This window comes from Meleagris gallopavo, chromosome Z, assembly GCF_000146605.3.
Source record: "Meleagris gallopavo isolate NT-WF06-2002-E0010 breed Aviagen turkey brand Nicholas breeding stock chromosome Z, Turkey_5.1, whole genome shotgun sequence".
Classification (NCBI taxonomy): Eukaryota; Metazoa; Chordata; class Aves; order Galliformes; family Phasianidae; genus Meleagris; species Meleagris gallopavo.
Window position 1 is genome coordinate 6,634,102 of NC_015041.2, and position 17,764 is coordinate 6,651,865.

The 17,764-nt window shown below is 42.2% G+C and overlaps 1 protein-coding gene across 5 annotated transcripts in view; it reads right to left on the reverse strand.

Annotated features, from left to right (window-relative positions):
- UBAP2 (ubiquitin associated protein 2) overlaps positions 1-17,764 on the reverse strand; it is a 583,216-nt gene that overhangs the window by 263,855 nt on the left and 301,597 nt on the right. The window lies entirely within an intron of this gene.

Sequence of the window (17,764 nt, forward strand, 5' to 3'; positions counted from 1 at the left end):
TGAGGGAACTGGTGGAGGTGATAGCTGAGCCGCTTTCCATCATCTATCAGCGCTCCTTGTTGACTGGTGAGGTCCCAGAACATTGGAGGCTTGCCAATGTGACTCCCATTTACAAGAAAGGTCGTAAGGAGGATTCGGGGAACTACAGGCCTGTTAGCCTGACCTATGTGCCAGGGAAGGTTATGGAACAGATTGTCTTGAGGGAGATCATGCGGCATGTGCAGGATGACCAGGGGATCAGGCCTAGCCAGCATGGGTTCATGAAGGACAGGTCCTGTTTGACCAACCTGATCTCCTTCTATGATCTAGTGACCCATCTGGTGGATGAGGGGCTGTTGATGTGGTCTACCTAGACTTCAGCAAAGCCTTTGACACTGTCTCCCACAGTATTCTCCTGCAGAAGCTGGCAGCCTGTGGCTTGGATGGGTACACTTTTGGCTGGGTAAGGAGCTGGCTGGAGGGCCACGCTCAGAGAGTGGTGGTGAATGGAGTTAAATCCAGCTGGTGACCTGTCACGAGTGGTGTTCCCCAGGGGTCGGTGCTGGGGCCTGTGCACTTCAATATCTTTACTGATGACCTGGATGAGGGCATCGAGTGCACCCTCAGTGAATTCGCAGATGACACCAAATTGGCTGGAAGTGTGGATCTGCCTGGCGGTAGCGAGGCCATATAGAGGGATCTGGACAGGCTGGAGAGCTGGGCTGAAGCTAATGGGATGAGCTTCAACAAGGCCAAATGCCGGGTCCTGCACTTCGGCTACAACAACCCCTAGCAACGCTACAGGCTTGGGGCAGTGTGGCTGGAGGACTGCATAGAGGAAACGGACCTGAGGGTATTGATTGGTGCTTGGCTGAACATGAGCCAGCAGTGTGCCCGGGTGGCCAAGAAGGCCAATGGCATCCTGGCTTGCATCAGGAATGGTGTTGCCAGCAGGAGCAGAGAGGTGATTGTTCTCCTGTACTCAGCACTGGTGAGGCCGCACCTCGAGTACTGTGTCCAGTTCTGGGTCCCTCACTGCAAGACAGACATTGAGGCCCTGGAGCAGGTTCTAAGGAGGGCAACAAAGCTGGTGAGGGGTCTGGAGCACAGGCCTTATGAGGAGCGGCTGGAGGAGCTGGGATTGTTCAGCCTGGAGAAGAGGAGGCGCAGGGGAGACGTTACTGCTCTCTGTAACTACCTGAAGGGAGGTTGTAGTGAGCTGGGGGTCGGCCTCTTGTGTCATTAGTGATAGGACCAGAGGGAATGGTTTCAAGCTATGGCAGGGGAGATTCAAGCTGGACATAAGGAGGTATTACTTTTCAGAAAGGGTGGTCAGGCACTGGAATGGACTGCCCAGGGAGGTGGTGCAGTCACCGACCCTGGGGATGTTAAAGGAAAGACTGGATGTAGTGTTGAGGGACATGGTTTAGTGGGACCTATTGGTAATAGGTGAATGGTTGGACTGGATGATCTTTTAGGTCTTTTCCAACCTTGGTGATTCTATGATTCTATGATTCTGTGACATACACAGAGAGACATGCCTGAGTTTATGACCAGCAATGTACTTTGCTCCTGGTTGGGAAATTTTGAAAGACCAAAGGAGCAAGGAGCATTGCTACCCGGAGCCTTGTCCCCTTTTCCAGTTGGCAAAGAGTGGGATGAGGGTGTGTGCAGATATTTTAAGGATGCTCCCATATTTTCCCTAATGTGTGCTGCTTAAAGGTAGAGCAGATCATAACACTCAGGATATCCCCTGGAAATACATTGGCTCCTGTCTATCAGCTGTTCACAGGCTGGATCTGCTGGCTTTGTAAGAACAGAGACACTGGAGAAGGGATTTGGTATTGTACCACATATGTTAATGTTGTCTGACATATACCTCTCTGTATTATAAATATCTCTATCGGATAGTGGAACCGCATTAATTTGTACATGTTTTCATGCCAAATTTGCTTGCCTTTTCTAATCAAATATTTACAAACAGTCTCACCATGCTGTCTGGCATCATGAGGCAGCTCTCTGAACGAAACCATTAATTTTATGTTGCTCGGCATCGGCTGATTAGATGCTTTGTGGAGGAAGAATTTATATGAAAGCTCAGAAATGAAATCAACAATACTCCTGCCAAGCACTGTAGCCTGTTGCTACATGTTGCTTTCATTCGCCAACTGGTTTTATTCATTTATCTGAGCGAATAGTGAGTGAATCTTACTAGAGAATTGCACAGGCTGTGAAGCAGCACTCAGGAGCATGACAGTGTGGCTTCTTTGCTATTTTCTTTCTGCACTTCTGCTCCCAACACCAGAGATCAGCTTTCTGCTGTTTGAAGCAATTTCTGCTCCAGCTGTGATATCTAGACATTACAAAATATAAAGAAACAAACAGGAAGATCTCAACCTCCTCTAGACCAAACATTATTTGTGAGAAAGGTTGAAATAGGAGTAGCTATGGGCCGGGTAACCTGCACTGCACTTCTCCTAGCAGTGCTAATTTCTAGTTGCCTTTGCCTTTCAGCCTTGTGCTGCAGTTATCATGTTTGTTCAGATTTACTTCAGAGCTGGTGGATCTGAGAGCTTCTCCGTGGTGCCCTGGGGTTGCAGAGGGGGCAGGATCTCTGCCTGTATGTTTTAGATGTGCAAACGGTCTTTTTTGCTGTGATACCTCAGTTCCCTTCTGCCTTGATAGTCTATGTCTTCCCAGATGAGGCCAGGCAACCCTGCCTATCATGCTTACTGATTAAAAAGCCAAGTCTGTGTGCCAAGACAACAAATGTGCAGAAGACAACATGCATCCAGAGCTGCATGAATCTTGGGTCCCATACTGTGGTCCTGGCAACAAAAAGCTCTATTCCTGTAATTCCCATCGAGGGAGAATTGTCTCTGGAGTCTTGTTTTTCAGAGAGGCAATTCAGTGTTGAGTGATGCTTCTCCGGGCCAGTACCCCATCACTGTATATGCATTTTGGAGTGCTCCTGACTAGTCCAAACCATCTTCAGCTCCTGCAAAGACTGACAGACTCAGTCAGCTGTCTGTCCTCATGGCCTAATATCTAGTTCACGAGCTGTCACTAGGCAGCTTTAAAAACTGAGTCTTCTTTTGGTTTCATTTAAGAGCTGCTAATTACATAGATTGAGTGTTGTACACATGTGATATCACCATCATTGCTCTAAGATGATACCATTTAAAATGAGTGGTTTTCGTGCAGATAAGCAAGCACAGGGTCACAGAGTTACAACAACAAGAGGTGAGAAGAGATGGCAGAGAGAAATAGATGAGCAGCCCATATTTAGATTGTTTTGTGTCTGTCATGAAACTGGACTTGAAAATATTCTTCTGCCTTCATGTACACTCTGAGAAAGGAAAACTTGTGAGACAGCTGCAGAAGTTCACCTCAGGAGCTCTGACACAGGATGTGGGAAGCTTTCACTGAGCAGAGAACAGCAGGAGGGAGGAGGTACCACTTCAGCATATGATACTGGTGGGACCTTTTCTGAAATGTTGCATCCAGCTACGAGCAATTCAGTCTTCACTATGGACACTCAAAAAAACTTCAGAGGAGAGCCACAGTATGACTTACGTTTGGAAACTACCTTACAGTGAAATACTTACACATCTTAACTTAATTAGCTTAGTTATTAAAGAGTAAGCTAACTAAATAGTGATTTTCTTATTATCTATTAGTTTCTTGAAGGGAAAGGAAGGAGATGTCTTACAGAACAGAACTCTTTTTTCTTGCTTTTTCATCTAGGATGGAATCTAGCAAATGGAATTCAGAGATCTCAGAAAACTGGAAATGAATCGATTTTTTAAATAGTAGAAGTAATTAAGCATAATTCAGCATGTGCTGAATTATTTCATCACAACCATCTCTTCTGGCCTTAGAATTTATGAATCTGCATAGGGCTCATTCCATCATTAATTTTAGTGATATGTAAGTTACTTCATAAGCTCCTGAGTTTAGGTAGCTTGTCATTATTTGTAGGGCAGAATGGTACAAAGAAATTGCAGAGGGCTCCATTAGAGGCTTTTACTTCCAAGGCTTTCCTGTCTTTTGTTCTGGAGATGAAAGATGATCATTTTTCAACAGTGGGGATCAGTAAAAACCTGAAGGAAATCCATCTAATGTAATGTTTTCATTAGAGCTGAAACATGTGAGACGCTGAAACTGTTCTTCACTTACCTTTTGGTTTTGCCACTCCACAACCAAAATTTGTAATGTGCAGTATAACATTTCTCCCTACTGATCTGCAACTTAGGGAATTAAGTCATAGTTTTCCATTCTTAACTTCATGCTTCATAGTGTTTGGCAAGCTGCTAAACCATCAGAATATACCCAGGAATATCTGGATTTTAACCTCACTGATTCATATCATAGACCACCATATGCTATGATGATACTTAAAAAAATGGTCACTGAAAAATAAGTACAGACCAAATTCTGAGGTTTTAGAAACTTCTAGCACCAGAAGAGTAAAAATCTCTGCACTTTTTTTTTTCTTTTTCTATTTCAGTGAGTGCCACATGTTTTGTTCTCAAGGATATCACTTTGCAGTAATATAGCTGAGAGATGATAAAATGAGTTTTAGGATGTTGTTACATGAAGTCAGCTAGAGAAGGTAGGAAAGAGATTTATTCAGAGATGTTTACAACTCTGTATCAGTGAGAAATCTAATCTGCAAAACATGTAACCAGCTTTTAGTTGTTTCTTCAGCAACTTCTCTCCACTTCCGTTTTGCTGGCTATAAGATAGGAAGAACATGATTTTCCTCTGTGGAGAACTGGAGGTTTACTTTCTGCACAGAGCATCCTTATTTTTTTCAACAGTGGATTCAGGTCATAGTTAAATTTTAGGAATTAATTGCTGTTGGAGTCTCACCTGCCATGAAAGACAGGCAGCAGGTACAGCTCAAAGTGCTGTTGCCAGCTTGTTCAGCCATGAATTATTCTCATCAGATTCCTACAGGTATCAGAGAACTGACTGAAGATCTGCTTCCAAATGGGGTTCCTTAGCATTTGCCAGCTCCTCTCATCATATGGTGCCTGATGAGCTGTTTTGCAGCACTGCACAGGAGATATTTGTAGAGGGACAGTATCACCTGCTCTTATTGTTTGGTGAGTACATAAAAGAGAAGCACAGCAGATTCTCAAGGTGCTAGTACTGTGAATGCCACATTGGGTGCCAAGGACCACAGAAACACAGAATCACAGAAAGTCAGGGATTGGAAGGGACCTCAAAAGATAATCCAGTCAATCTCCTTAGTGGAGCAGGAACACCTTCCTAGATGCTGTGCAGTCCCAGGCCTTTTCCTTAGCTGCAGAGTTTGGAGTGAAGCTGGACTGCCCAGCAGTAATCTGGCTGGTGGGGACAGGAGATAACGGGAAGCTGAACTCTCCTTTAATTCCCACTGTGAATCCATGGTCTTGTAGTTTGGTTTGATTTATGTAACAGTTGGCTTCCCAGAATGGAAGTGCACAAAGTTGGTTGTCACTAGAAAAAGGTGGAAGTTTCTTCTTAGGTATATAAACATCTGATGGCAAGCAACAAAGATAAGTGGATCCAGACTCTTCTTGGTAGCACTGGGGGAGAGGACAAAAGACAATGGACAACAAACTATGACAGAGAAAAGTTCATTTAAACATAAGACGAACTTCTTGTCTGGGGGATTGGCTGAACAATGAAACAGTTTACCTAAAAAGGTTATGGAGAAATCTCCTTGAAGATAATCAAAACCTGACTTGACACATTCCTGGGCAACAGGCTGTAGTTGGCCCTGCTTTAAGCATCTAGTCAATGGTTATATAGTTCTTTTCTTTTTTCTCAACTTACTCCCATCATATCTAAATGTGAACTAAAAGTTGACCCACGTTTTGCACGGGTGTTTGATGCTTTCTTTATGTGAGCCTTTCTGCCAGTTCCATTCTTTTCTAACAAGTGATTGCTGTTCAGAAGTTTTGCTCTGAAAGATCCTCCCCTTGCTATAACTTTTTTACCCCTTGCTTTTGTTACCTGATCAAAAGATTGAAAGCTATTGATTTGTTGCCATTTACACTGCGAGCTGACTTTATTCGAGACTAACAGATATAGAATTTGCTTTTATTTTAACTCAGTGTTTCAGAAAATGAATTGTTTTGTTCAGAAATCTACATTTAGTAGTTCTTAAAAAACATTCATACGCTTATACTGATCACCAATTAAATGCTTCACAGATCTGCTTGAGATGTGCCGTATTTCACACACTAAAAATAAAAGCAAGCCAGGAAGAAATAAGTTACTGCAGGAAGAACTAAATAGCTGGTCTGTATTCCAGCCATGTACAAACAGGAATGCTGAAAGATGCTCTGCAGATTTAATCAACAGTAGCTGGCTTCTGCACAGGATAGTGGGAGGAGGACCTTTAGGGACCTGCGAGATGCCTAATGACAAATTAATAAGGATTTAGACAGGATTCTAGAAAAAATATCACTTTATCAATGCCTTGTTTTTTTACACTTTTGTAAGTATCTGACGTCAGTGCTGCTGAAAATGGGGCAGGGACAGGTGTCGGAGCTATAATGGCTGTCCCACGTTCACTGTTATTGAAAGAGCAAGCCTGTACGGGCTGACCTGTGCGTACATCTCTCTGCTTCTGTGCTCCTCAGTGAAACCTAAGACTTATGGCAGATGTCTTCAGAAAAATTCTCTGAGCTGCGGAATCATTTCTAATTGCCACCTCTGAAGTCTAGGCTGTACACGTCTGTCTCATCAGGCATCTGTCTGCTTTCAAAAGGCTGCAACATCATCATAAAACTCTAACGTGTCTGTCCTTTAATTACAGAACACATGAGCATCTCCTGCAATGCGTGCACCTCCCTCATTGCCCATCAGGCCAGGAGTACTGATATGCCAGCAGCCTGGCTTGTTTACAGTAACAGCAGGCTGCTGTGATTATCGAAAAGCAGAACATTCGTAGAGGTCTGTTTGTTGTGTGATCCGGGGGATTTCTGAATGATGTGTGCCTCCTCAAAGCCTCCTGCTGCTAACAACCGCTTCGCCACTTGATGGCACTCTTAAATATTTAGTGGGTTGCAAACGCCATCAAATAAGCCCCTTTTTTTCAGAACAGGGGTGGAGGACGTAGAGCCTCATGCATTAAATAATAAAACACTATAAAGTCTGCGGCTTAAGCTGACCAAAACAAGAAAGGAAGGAGCAAGAGTTGAGTCGGTTGTGCCGGTGGCTGCCAGCTGTGTGCTGGCACTGGTCTGACTTCCCAGCCCTGGAGTGCTCTGCAGAGATTACTGTCCTGTTGAGTGTTGTGGTTGGGAATGTCCTTCACTGCCTGGCTTCTGAGGAGCTTTGTGTTGTGTGAATCTGTTAACTTGTCTGTCTGAGGGTCGTGAATGTACTCCTGTAAACCATAGGAGTGCTCCTCTTGACATTACCAACGGATGGAACTTGCATAGCCCCCATCAGCGTCCTGTTCTTCCTTCTTCTGTGGTATATATCCTCAAGAGTGCTATGAGGAGTATGGAAAAGAAAGAGCTAAGACCATGCTAGCTGGGCTGGAATACAAAACTCACTGTTGCTATTCTTCATTGCATGGACTCTCTTCCTTTTATTTGAGTATCTTCAGGGTATACATTAGCATTCATAACAATAGGTTGCACTATCACTATTTTCATTGCAAAACCAAATCTAAGCCTATAATGCAAAGCTCTTTCTGATCAGTATGAGAAAAGTCTGGCACTACTTAGAGCTCTATGAATTCAGCCCAGTTGTGTACTCCTTTTCCTTTCAGTGCTCACCTGCTCTCCTTTATGTGAACCAGAGGAGAGCTGAGCTGCAAGTCAAATACTCCTGTTGCTCTAAGGAAGGCATGATATCTTTTCATCCTGTTTTCTACTGTTCTTGTCTGCCCCTGAGACTCTCCTGTAGCATGCAGCAACAAACAGTGCCTTACTTGCACTTGTTTGCACAGGTGTTTACAAATCTCTATTTTTTCTTGTATCAGTTGACTGCAGTCTCTCTTGTATTTCTTTGCCAGACTATGTTTTAGAGTAAGATGCAAACATGCATGACAGCTTATTTCCATATAGGCTGTTTGTATCTATCAGTCTGGGCTTCTGGAGTCTGTGTCTTGATTCTGACATGTGTGGAGCCCACAGCAGTAATTATGATTGTGGCATGGCCTCAGGTCATGTGTAAATTACAGCCTGCCTTGTTGCCTGTCAATTTTGTCTTTTCTAAAATTTCCAAAAGGCTTTAAAATCCTATTTTTTCTCTCTCCAATTGGAACTGCAAGTTCTGTGCTTCCCAAACAGAGCCACAATTAATAACATTAACTTGATCAGGAGTACCAGGAGTTAGTCCAGCACTTGGTGGAAGATGTCAGGCAGAATACTAAATGTGACATTCCAACATCTGAATCAGCACAAACAAAAGCAGTCCGCAATTTGCCAGCACTGGATTGAGGAGATTGCCTCAAGCTTGCAGAGCTTGCTGCTGACCAGAGGGCATCTGCTTATCCCTGGAGCTGGGAAATGCTCATTGAGCTCAGCCCAGCACAGGTGGTCTTAGCAGCAGGATTCAGTTTCCACTGACAGATGGCAGAAAATAAATACTGGTGGAGTTATCAGCTCAGACAGCATCTTGGAGGGGTTGCTGTTGAGATCAGTGGTGGCCCTGGAGCTAGGCTTTATTTTTCTTGGTCCTCAAGATGGAAATACAAACTCACAACAGAAGGAATGTGTGACTGATGAAAAGACAGGTGGAGTTGCAAATGCTAGGAACAGGGCTGTCAAACAGTGATTAATTTTGTGGTCAATGGGAATTATGCAAACCAAATGCATTTTAATGCATCCAAATATAACATTATACCTCTCTAAACAAGGAGGAGTGCTGCATCTTGGAAGGCAGCAACTCCAAAAAAAAGTAGGGCTTTTGTGGACAAGTAATAAATTTGAGTTTCCAGTGTGAGATTTTGGCAAGGAGGGGTGGATATGATCTTGGAGTGCAAACAGGGAAGCCTGAGTGGCAGCAGAGAGATGATTTAAGTGTTAGTGAGATTGATACTAGAATACTGTGCTTGGTTCTGGAGCCAGGATTTTTCAAAGAATGCATAAAAACCAGCATAGTTCAGAAAGAGCCCCAAGCTATTTCAGGAGGTGGAGAAGTTGCTTTAGAAGTGGAGAGAGAACAACATATCCAGTTGAAATCCAGGCTGCATGTGAATTTTGTCTGACCTGAGCACAAGTCCTAACCATGTGAGGGACTCTGCATCAGTGGAAAATTTCTTAATATTCTACAGTTCTCCACATCAACTGAGAAGCAGCTTTGTCTCTGCAGCCCTGAAGGCAGCGCATTTGACTGGTATGGCAAAACTTGTGATGGTCCCCAGCCCTTTGCTGAGCTCTGTGCCAATCTGGTGAAAATAAATCAAATTTTTGACTTCAGACCGAGAAAGATATCAAATACATGCTGAAAACTGACTTGCATTAGTTTTAAGTAACTTAGTGAAGAGAAATGCCGGATATAAAAGAATTCCTTCATCCAACCAAGATAAGCAGAGTAAGAATTAACAGTGGTAAGATGGACAAGTCCAATAAGGAGTTAAGTGTGACCTTTTAATCACTTCACATTATTATGCATTCAAACTATAAAATGATATGGCTTCTCTATATCTCAAGATCTTCAAGTGAAGAATGCATGTGCAGCCAAAAACAAGTTATAGGGTTCAGAACAGGATATACCTATAACATTTGTGAGCTGTGAAATAGAAAAGGCCAGGCTTTCCGGCCCTGGGATACAAATTAAGGAGTTCTCAAAACATTTTCTTTTCTGAGAAGTGAATGTTTGTGTTGTTTGGTGTAAGTTGAATTTTCCCTGCCCAGAGTGAGTTGATCTCTGAGTTTCCACAGAGATCAAGGTTTGTATCAAAACAGCAATATACTTGAGTACTGGTGGCTGTTATAAGGAGTGGAAACAGAATGAGCATCAGTGATTCCAGTTTAAATCTCTTGGGGATCCTGGGCTGAGGCAACCTTCAGCAGAGCCCTGTGAAGTCCTGGTTCTACACCCAGTTCTCCAAGATTGAAGTCATGTTCTGGGCAGTCCCTCCATTCACCCTTCTTTTTCCCTTGGCTATGAGAAGTAGTGCTGCAGATGCTTAAAGGACTCTCAAGTGCTATAAAACTTCCAGTTATTATTGTTAGTCCTCATCAGCCTTTGAACATGCATTCAACACATACTCAGATTCTCTGAGCTCCACAAAAAGATTTGTTCTTTCCTGATTTTTCTGAAGTATTGGCATACAGTGATGCTTGACTTGCCAGCCGTTTCCCTTCTTACAAGCATGCCCATTCTGCAACTGCAGAGAAGTGTGGAGTTGGCAGAGCTATTTAAGTGAGTGAGGAGAGTCTTGCTGAAGCAGCACAAGCTCACCCAGTGTGTTTTGCAGCAGGGTAGATGAACCTGTGTTCAGTGCCACACTGCACAGGTTTTGCTCACTGATAGAAGAAAAATGTATTGAAAATTCATTAATTTGTGACTTGCTCAGTCATCTATGCTGTGCAGGTTGTAGCATGTGCATAAGCTTAGACTATGAACAAGGTTTTATAGAACTGACTGATAATAATAATTTACTTGGGGACATCTGGTGGACTGCAGATAACCTTTTTTGTCCTCTACTGTTGAAACAGTTGAAAGGCAAGTAAGCAGCTGAGCCGCTTCTTTGGATACCAAAACTTTTGTCACTGAAACTGATCTCTACTCCCTGGAGGATATCGCATAGCTGGGTGAAAAGCACAGCCAGCCATGGCCCTTGGCTTCTCTGAAATCCAACCCTAAATGAGAGAGCCCCAGCCAGCAAGCTCATCAAAGTGTGGGGATATCTAGGAAAGGAACGTAGATGTGCTTCTGCAGCTGTGATGCTCAGAAACAAGCAGCTGTTCTCAGCCGTTCTTCTCCATATTGCTTCTTTTTATAGATGGGCAGATTTTAAGCAATGGTGTTTCCTTTTAGCGTGGTGATTTCTTGGTACAAGCTGTATCTGTGAGTCAGCTGGTGGTCTTGATTTATAAAAAGACATGTATCTTAGGATTTAAGATAGAAGACTGTAGTGTTTGGAGTTTTAAGCCTCCAGAGATAAAATAATTTGCAAGTTTAAGACACAAGAAACTATAGCATTATCTTCTTCTGTAGTAAAAAATCTCTACTTTGACTCATGACCACTGAAGATTTTAACTTCTAAATTTTAGTGAATGCAGGATTTACCCCAGGCATTGTAATTGGCACTGCTCTGCAGCTGTTGAGCTTCCATGTTTGGCCAACAAGGATTTTATAAGAAGCAGAGCAAAAACATGCATGGCTCAAGAGTTCTTTTGGTAATCTAAAAGGGAAAGATGAAAAAAAAAAAATTCTGTCCAGCAAACAGAACATCTTGATCTGATACTGAGCACATAGTGATGCTTTTAAATTCAGCTAAGGAAAACTATAAATGAAAAAAATCTGTTAACACAGACACTTTGTAAACATCAGAACAAAAGATTTATATGCATGAGCCATTGGGTGATAGCAGAGTGATATCCAAGGTACTGTACTCCCTCTACATCACTATTTTTCTGAACAGGCTTTGGGTTGAACTATATATGCAAATGCAGATGAATATTTTAGATAGCAGTAATGGTTGGTTTGAAACCTATTTCTGATTGCATGTGATACTTACAGGCTCAGTTCTCCTGGTTGAGATTAGTAATGATGCCATTTCCATCTGTCATTAGCAAAGCTTCTCTTCCAAAAAGGATTTGTTATGTGTCAGGTTCTGATATGTAACCTCTGCTCAGTTGAACACTGAGGATCCTCATCACATACAGCTCTTCCTCATTACAGCAAGAGTCTATTCATTTTTCTCTTTTTGCTGTACTGCTTTGCATCTTCCTGTAAAGTGGAATACAGCTCCTGCTGGCACGCTTGTCAGAATAACTGTCTAGTATCTCTGGTGTCTCCAGCCTTTGTATCTCAGAAAAAGAGCCACGTGTCAAGTTGCACTTTGTGGGTCTGCAAAAGGCAGGTGCTTTAGCCTCTTCCAGTGTGTGCTAGTGTATCCACGCAGTGCAGAGCCGCAAAGTGCAGCTGCTTCTGATCTGAAGTTGCTGCTTTTGACTCTAGCAGGGGTGCAGCAGCCACTGCCAGCTCTTGAGTCTGCACCCTTTGCTTCACTGTGTTCTTACAACGCTGTCTCAGTAAGCTGCCTGTATCCTCAGAGGTGGCCTGGACAAGATTCATTCAGATCTTTGGTGGGATCAGTCACCCACAGAAGGCGTGTCTGTCTGCTCTCTGCACAGAGAACATAGGGGAACAGCCATCCAAGTCCTCTAACTCAGTGCCAAGAGGTAGAAAATGAATGTTCATCATGGAGTTTTTGGAAACATACCTGGTTGCTCAGCACACGCCTGGAGAAGTAAGAGCACAAATCAGCTTGAGTTCAAAGGCTGTCCAGCAGATTTGACTTACTAGTCCATTTAATGTGAGTCACTCCTGGTAGGTCATCTTCACAGCCTTCCGGGTGTCTTTGTTTCTGACGAGGGTAGGGACTTGTCATACTTGTCAGGACTGGACCTCAACCTAATGCCAGTTCAATGACATTACTTGGCAAAGGTAGGTCTGTGAATTCTGAGGACAGGGAAAATCTTTGAAGGGGAAAACAAGTTTGCTTCCTTTTCATCTAGATTTCTAGGAATAAGCTTCTCCCTCTTCCAAAAAAATATGTTAATAATACTATTTGTGGTCAAATACATTTAAAGTGATGCTAGTTTTGGAATTCTGCCTTTCTGCAAAATAAGGAAACTCTTTTCCCTGCCTGGCTCTACTGTACAGAGGGACCCGTGAAAAGCAGTGTAGCATACTTGGAAAGTTAGAATATTTCCACCATCAAAGCACAAAGCAGAACTGGTACTTTTACTGATGTGTGAGTTACTTTACTAACTCTTTGGATGTTCTGTGTGGGCATGATAAATTTGAGGTTAGCAGAGCCTGTACCTACCTGTGTGTTGATTTGGGTTCAGCCTTCTGACAAGGAAAGCACTTAAGTTAGCGTTATCACTATGGCACACATTTACCAAGTCCTTATTCCACAGGGTGGTCAAAATGTTAGGCAAGGCAAGAAACACTGTTTTGGAAATAAGATGAGTAGTGTGTACCTACAGCATCGAAAACAGTGAATTCGTTTCCTATATACTATCTATCAGAGGGCATTTGACCATAAAAAAAAAATAAAAAATGTTTGTAGAGATGGCTAGGATGCCCTGAGAGAGAGCTCTTGGTTGATAGATTAGAAAAGCTCCTCTTTTGCTCCTGGAGAGCTTATCTACATCAGCAGCTTCTCTTCCCCATTAGAAGAATTTGGAAATTGGTTTTTAGGCAAGCAAAAAGCCTGAGAGTTGTAGAGGACAGTCAGGACAGAATAGAAAAAGCAAACAAAAGAAAGATGGTCCTATTGTGAATAGAAGAAATTCAGGCAGCACAGAGGAGATGTAAAAGTAGGCAGAAAAGGAAAAAATGGAAAGACTTATCTGGAGAGAGCTTCTGTGCTACATAAAGAGATGTTGGACATAAGCTGAAAATAGAGGTGCACTGACTTGTGCATTGTATAGTTCTCTGTATCTGCAGTAGATATGATGCTTTACACATACTTCAATAAAATGCTTTTAATGAAACTGTGGAAATTTAGATTGCTAAATGGCTTTGAGGCACTGACACAGGCAGCCCAGAGAGGTGATGGATGCCTTATCCCTGGAGTCACCCAAGGTCAGGCTGGAGGGGCTCTGAGCTGAGGGTTTCTCTGCTCATTGCAGTGGAGTTGGACCAGGTGACATTTAAAGGTCCCTTCCAACTCAAATGATACTATGATTCTAAGAAAGAGTGCAAGCTTTAACATCACATATTGTCGAAGCAGAAATTGAAATATATCTATCCTTGATTCTGTTTTGAGTTGTGTGCAGTGTTAATGAAATCCAAGCCAACAGAAAGAATTGTCCAGGACACTGAAATATGCTTTTCCTCCAAGGCCTCTCAAATTTCCTTCCTAGAAAAAAAGCTGCTAAAATACTAGTTTCTTTGCATACGCATTTGTCCCTACATCCCTGACATATCGATGGAGAAAAGGATGTTTAGATGCAGGCACCCCAACATGATCATTTGGTCCCACCACCAATGTCTTTCCCATAACTTGCATGCAAGTTGGTTTGGGGCACAGGTGAGTGCTATCAGATCATATATCTCTGTAGCAGAGAATCTTAGAAATGAACTTAACAGCAAAATTCTTTCCTGTTTAGATGATTTCATGAAGCAAAGCCGGGGCATGCTTGTGCTCTACACAATGAAGAACCCCTCCTACCCAGAGTATGTCTTCAGCAGTGAGAGTGGCATCATGTGCCTCGATATCCATAATGACCACCCCCACCTCATGGCAGTGGGCTTCTATGATGGCAATGTGGCCATCTACAACCTTAAGAAGGCAACTTCCCAGCCAAGCTACAAAAGCAGTGCTAAGTCGGGAAAGCATACAGATCCAGTGTGGCAGGTGAGTATGCTCTTTCCCCAAACTGAACTTTTAATTGAGTTCAGGCACAGCAGGAAAATATGCTGTATGGGCAGAAGTGTTGGTTTAATTCATGCATTAGTGCTTGATACTTAAGTGGTATTTAAATCTAATTTTGAAATGCACAGGAAGGCAAAGAAATTGCTTGAATCCTTGGTCCTCAACAGAAACTGAACATGTGTGCAAAATTTTGCTTACAGAATTATTTCTCCTTAGTTTTCATTATTACAAATTATTTACGTCTGGGGAGAAACCGAACACGTCTGAATATACCAGCATACAATGCCTTCTGTGTTCCAAATACAAAATCAAATGGCAGTAAGTAACAAGAACCATCTAAAACACATACATCAGCTTTAAAACAGACTTGTCTCAAGCACAACAAACCCCAGGACAGCTGTCTCAGGAACTGACTGTCTCTGAGAATCAGCACACAACACCCTGTGGTTGATCGAGAAGTTTTCTAGTGAACTAAGCATTACAGTGTGCAGGTAATGCTCTTAAAGTAATGCCTTTTAAAATGCCTCCATAGCATACGTCACAAAGAGGCTCCAGAGAGATGATATTGTAAAGGACTGAATATATTGCTACATTCATCTAGCTTTGTAATTATTTTTACAGTATAATCTGAGTTAAGACTGGAGCACTGAAAGGAATATATTATTCTGACTTGTTCATAGCAGAAATGTGGCAGCACAGACTTTAGCACAGTGTGTACGGGCCTGCTGAGGTGCAGTTGTGCATATTTTGGTCTGGACTATAGGTGCTTCTGACACATGATTTAGGCTTTGCTGCCTAATGCAGACAAAATTCTATGCACACGGTCAGTATTCGTTGTACTTTGTCACATAATACATCATTTGTCTCCTAATCATAGGTTTTTGTCATTTCTTTCAATACAAAATAAAAAAATCAAGGCAGTCCAATGGGGTTTGCAGATAAATGGCGGGGGGGACCTACCAAAAGCAATAGCGGTGCTTGTTATAAACAGATAGATGATGCAAGAGTAACATGTTGGAGGACATATAAATTTTGTATTTGCTGCCTGTCTGGACAAAGCTTTTCTTCTAGCAAACATTTTCAGTTCTTCTTACAGGTTTATTTGATACCCCAAGGTTGGACTGTTCTGATCGTACAGTGTGTCATACACAGAATCTATCTTTGCACATGCACACCCCCAAAGGCAGAAAACTCCAACCTTCTCCAGCTGCCATTCAGGCATCCAGTAAAAAAAATAAAATCAAGTCAAAATAGTAAATCCTACATGCATGCTGACCTCACTGCAGCATGCTAGAGGTGGTCACCATTGTTACTGCACTTTAGAGATGCCAGAATCACAGATCATTTGTGCCCTTGATAATACAGGGAAAGGCAGAGTATGTTGGCCTCATCCATGCAGAACAGCAGCAGCTATGTGCAGCAGCAGATGCAATCTGTAAGGGGCTTTTAGAAGTTTTAGGTTTTTGTGTACTGCCTGACAGCTCAGAGGTGAAGAAAACTATTTGGCACTCCAGGGAGATGCAAAGGAAAGAAACCACATAATGGATATAGATAGAGACAGGTATGAGTAGCCTGTAGTTCCCATCTGTTTGTTTTATTTCTGGAAGTTGAGTGCTGAGAATTGTTATCCTTATTTTTTTCTCTACAGTAAAGTACCTGTATTTTTAGTAAACTTTAAAGTGTCTGACTTACCTTGCTGTAAAATGAGTGTGCAAAGTTAGCAATAAGATGATAGCACAGCAATCAGGAAAAGAGCTTGTACATATTGTTGGAATGATCTGAGCTGTAGCTATTTGTCAATATTAGGCAAAAGGTTTATATAGAGTTTCTCTTCTTTTGTTGGGAGAAAATTGGTCCTGGAGGATGATTTGTTATGTTGAGACGTGGATTGTTATTCCTCATCTAACATTTAATGGTTCTAGAAAGTGATGTCTCATTTCTCAAATTTGGCTCAAAGAAGATGCTCTATTCTACCCACACCAATACCTCAATCAGTCTAAAACCTGTTCTATGTCTAGACCATCCTCTGCAGTCCTCACTGATGTAGAGACTGCAAGCCCATGACTATGAAAACTTATTAGAAAAGTAACAAAATTCTCCTGAACAATTAAGAACCTTTGTTCTCTGGACTGCCTGGCTCCTTCCTTTTGAAACAGTGCATTGTTTTTGCAATGAAAGCAAAGTAGGAAGTGAGTAAAACAGCCTGACAGCTCTTTTCTTTAGCCGTTTTATCTTCAGTAATTTAGTAGTATATCAGTAAGTTTGGATTAAAAAAAGCCAATGAAACATAACCCATTATTAAGATAAAAAGTAATGTAATATAAAATTTCTAATTCTGTTTCCTATTAGTGAGTTCATCTGTCTGATGCTGGCTTCCATATGTTTAAAGATCATAACAGTGGCTTCTTCTGAATTTGGTCTTCTTTATATTAAGTTGTACTGCAATATAAAAGAAGGAAAATTCTGGCCTGTATTAAAGAAGATATTTCTCACTCTTTACCACTAGTTAAGTTCCAAAGTCAGAACACTGAAGAAAGAAAACAAAGGAATAAACAATTACACAGACATGCATATATATATGCATACAGTCAGTGCCAATAACGCAGTCACCAAAGCTTTAGCTTTTATGGGAACAAAATATTGGAAACGATCTTGCAGATCGGTGAGGCCAGACCTCTGCCTAAAAGCTGTCATATCCTAGGAAGCTGTGCCAAGTGCGCCACGTTCTACTGGGCAAAAGTTTTTGTGGGATTAGACTAAACCCCATTTTAATTGCAATAATGCTCCGAACAAGCAGCACACGCCTCACACCCATCATCTCTATCACAGTACTCCTAGAAAGCGTGCCCCTGGACAGAGTATTTCTTCATTCAGCCAGTGGCTCAGTCACAAAGCTTACCTTTGGATGTTAACTAGGGTGGCCAAAGCGGTGCAACTTGACTGGACTTTGGCATGCGGAACCCACGGGAGCTGTCTCCTCCAGGTAGAAGAATCAACCTGCTGGGAAGAGGCTCTCAGCACAGAGATCCCCTCCTGTTGTTAGCCTTTGAGCTTTGCTTTTATTTCTCAACTTAAAAAAAAAAGAAAGGCTTTTTTTTTTTTTCTTTACAGCTTAAAAGAGTGCTTTTTTTCTTGCTCCTCATCCCTTGAATTTTTGAAATATTTTAGGTTTGAAGCATTTGAAAGCTGGAGCAGTTCAGAAACAGGGAC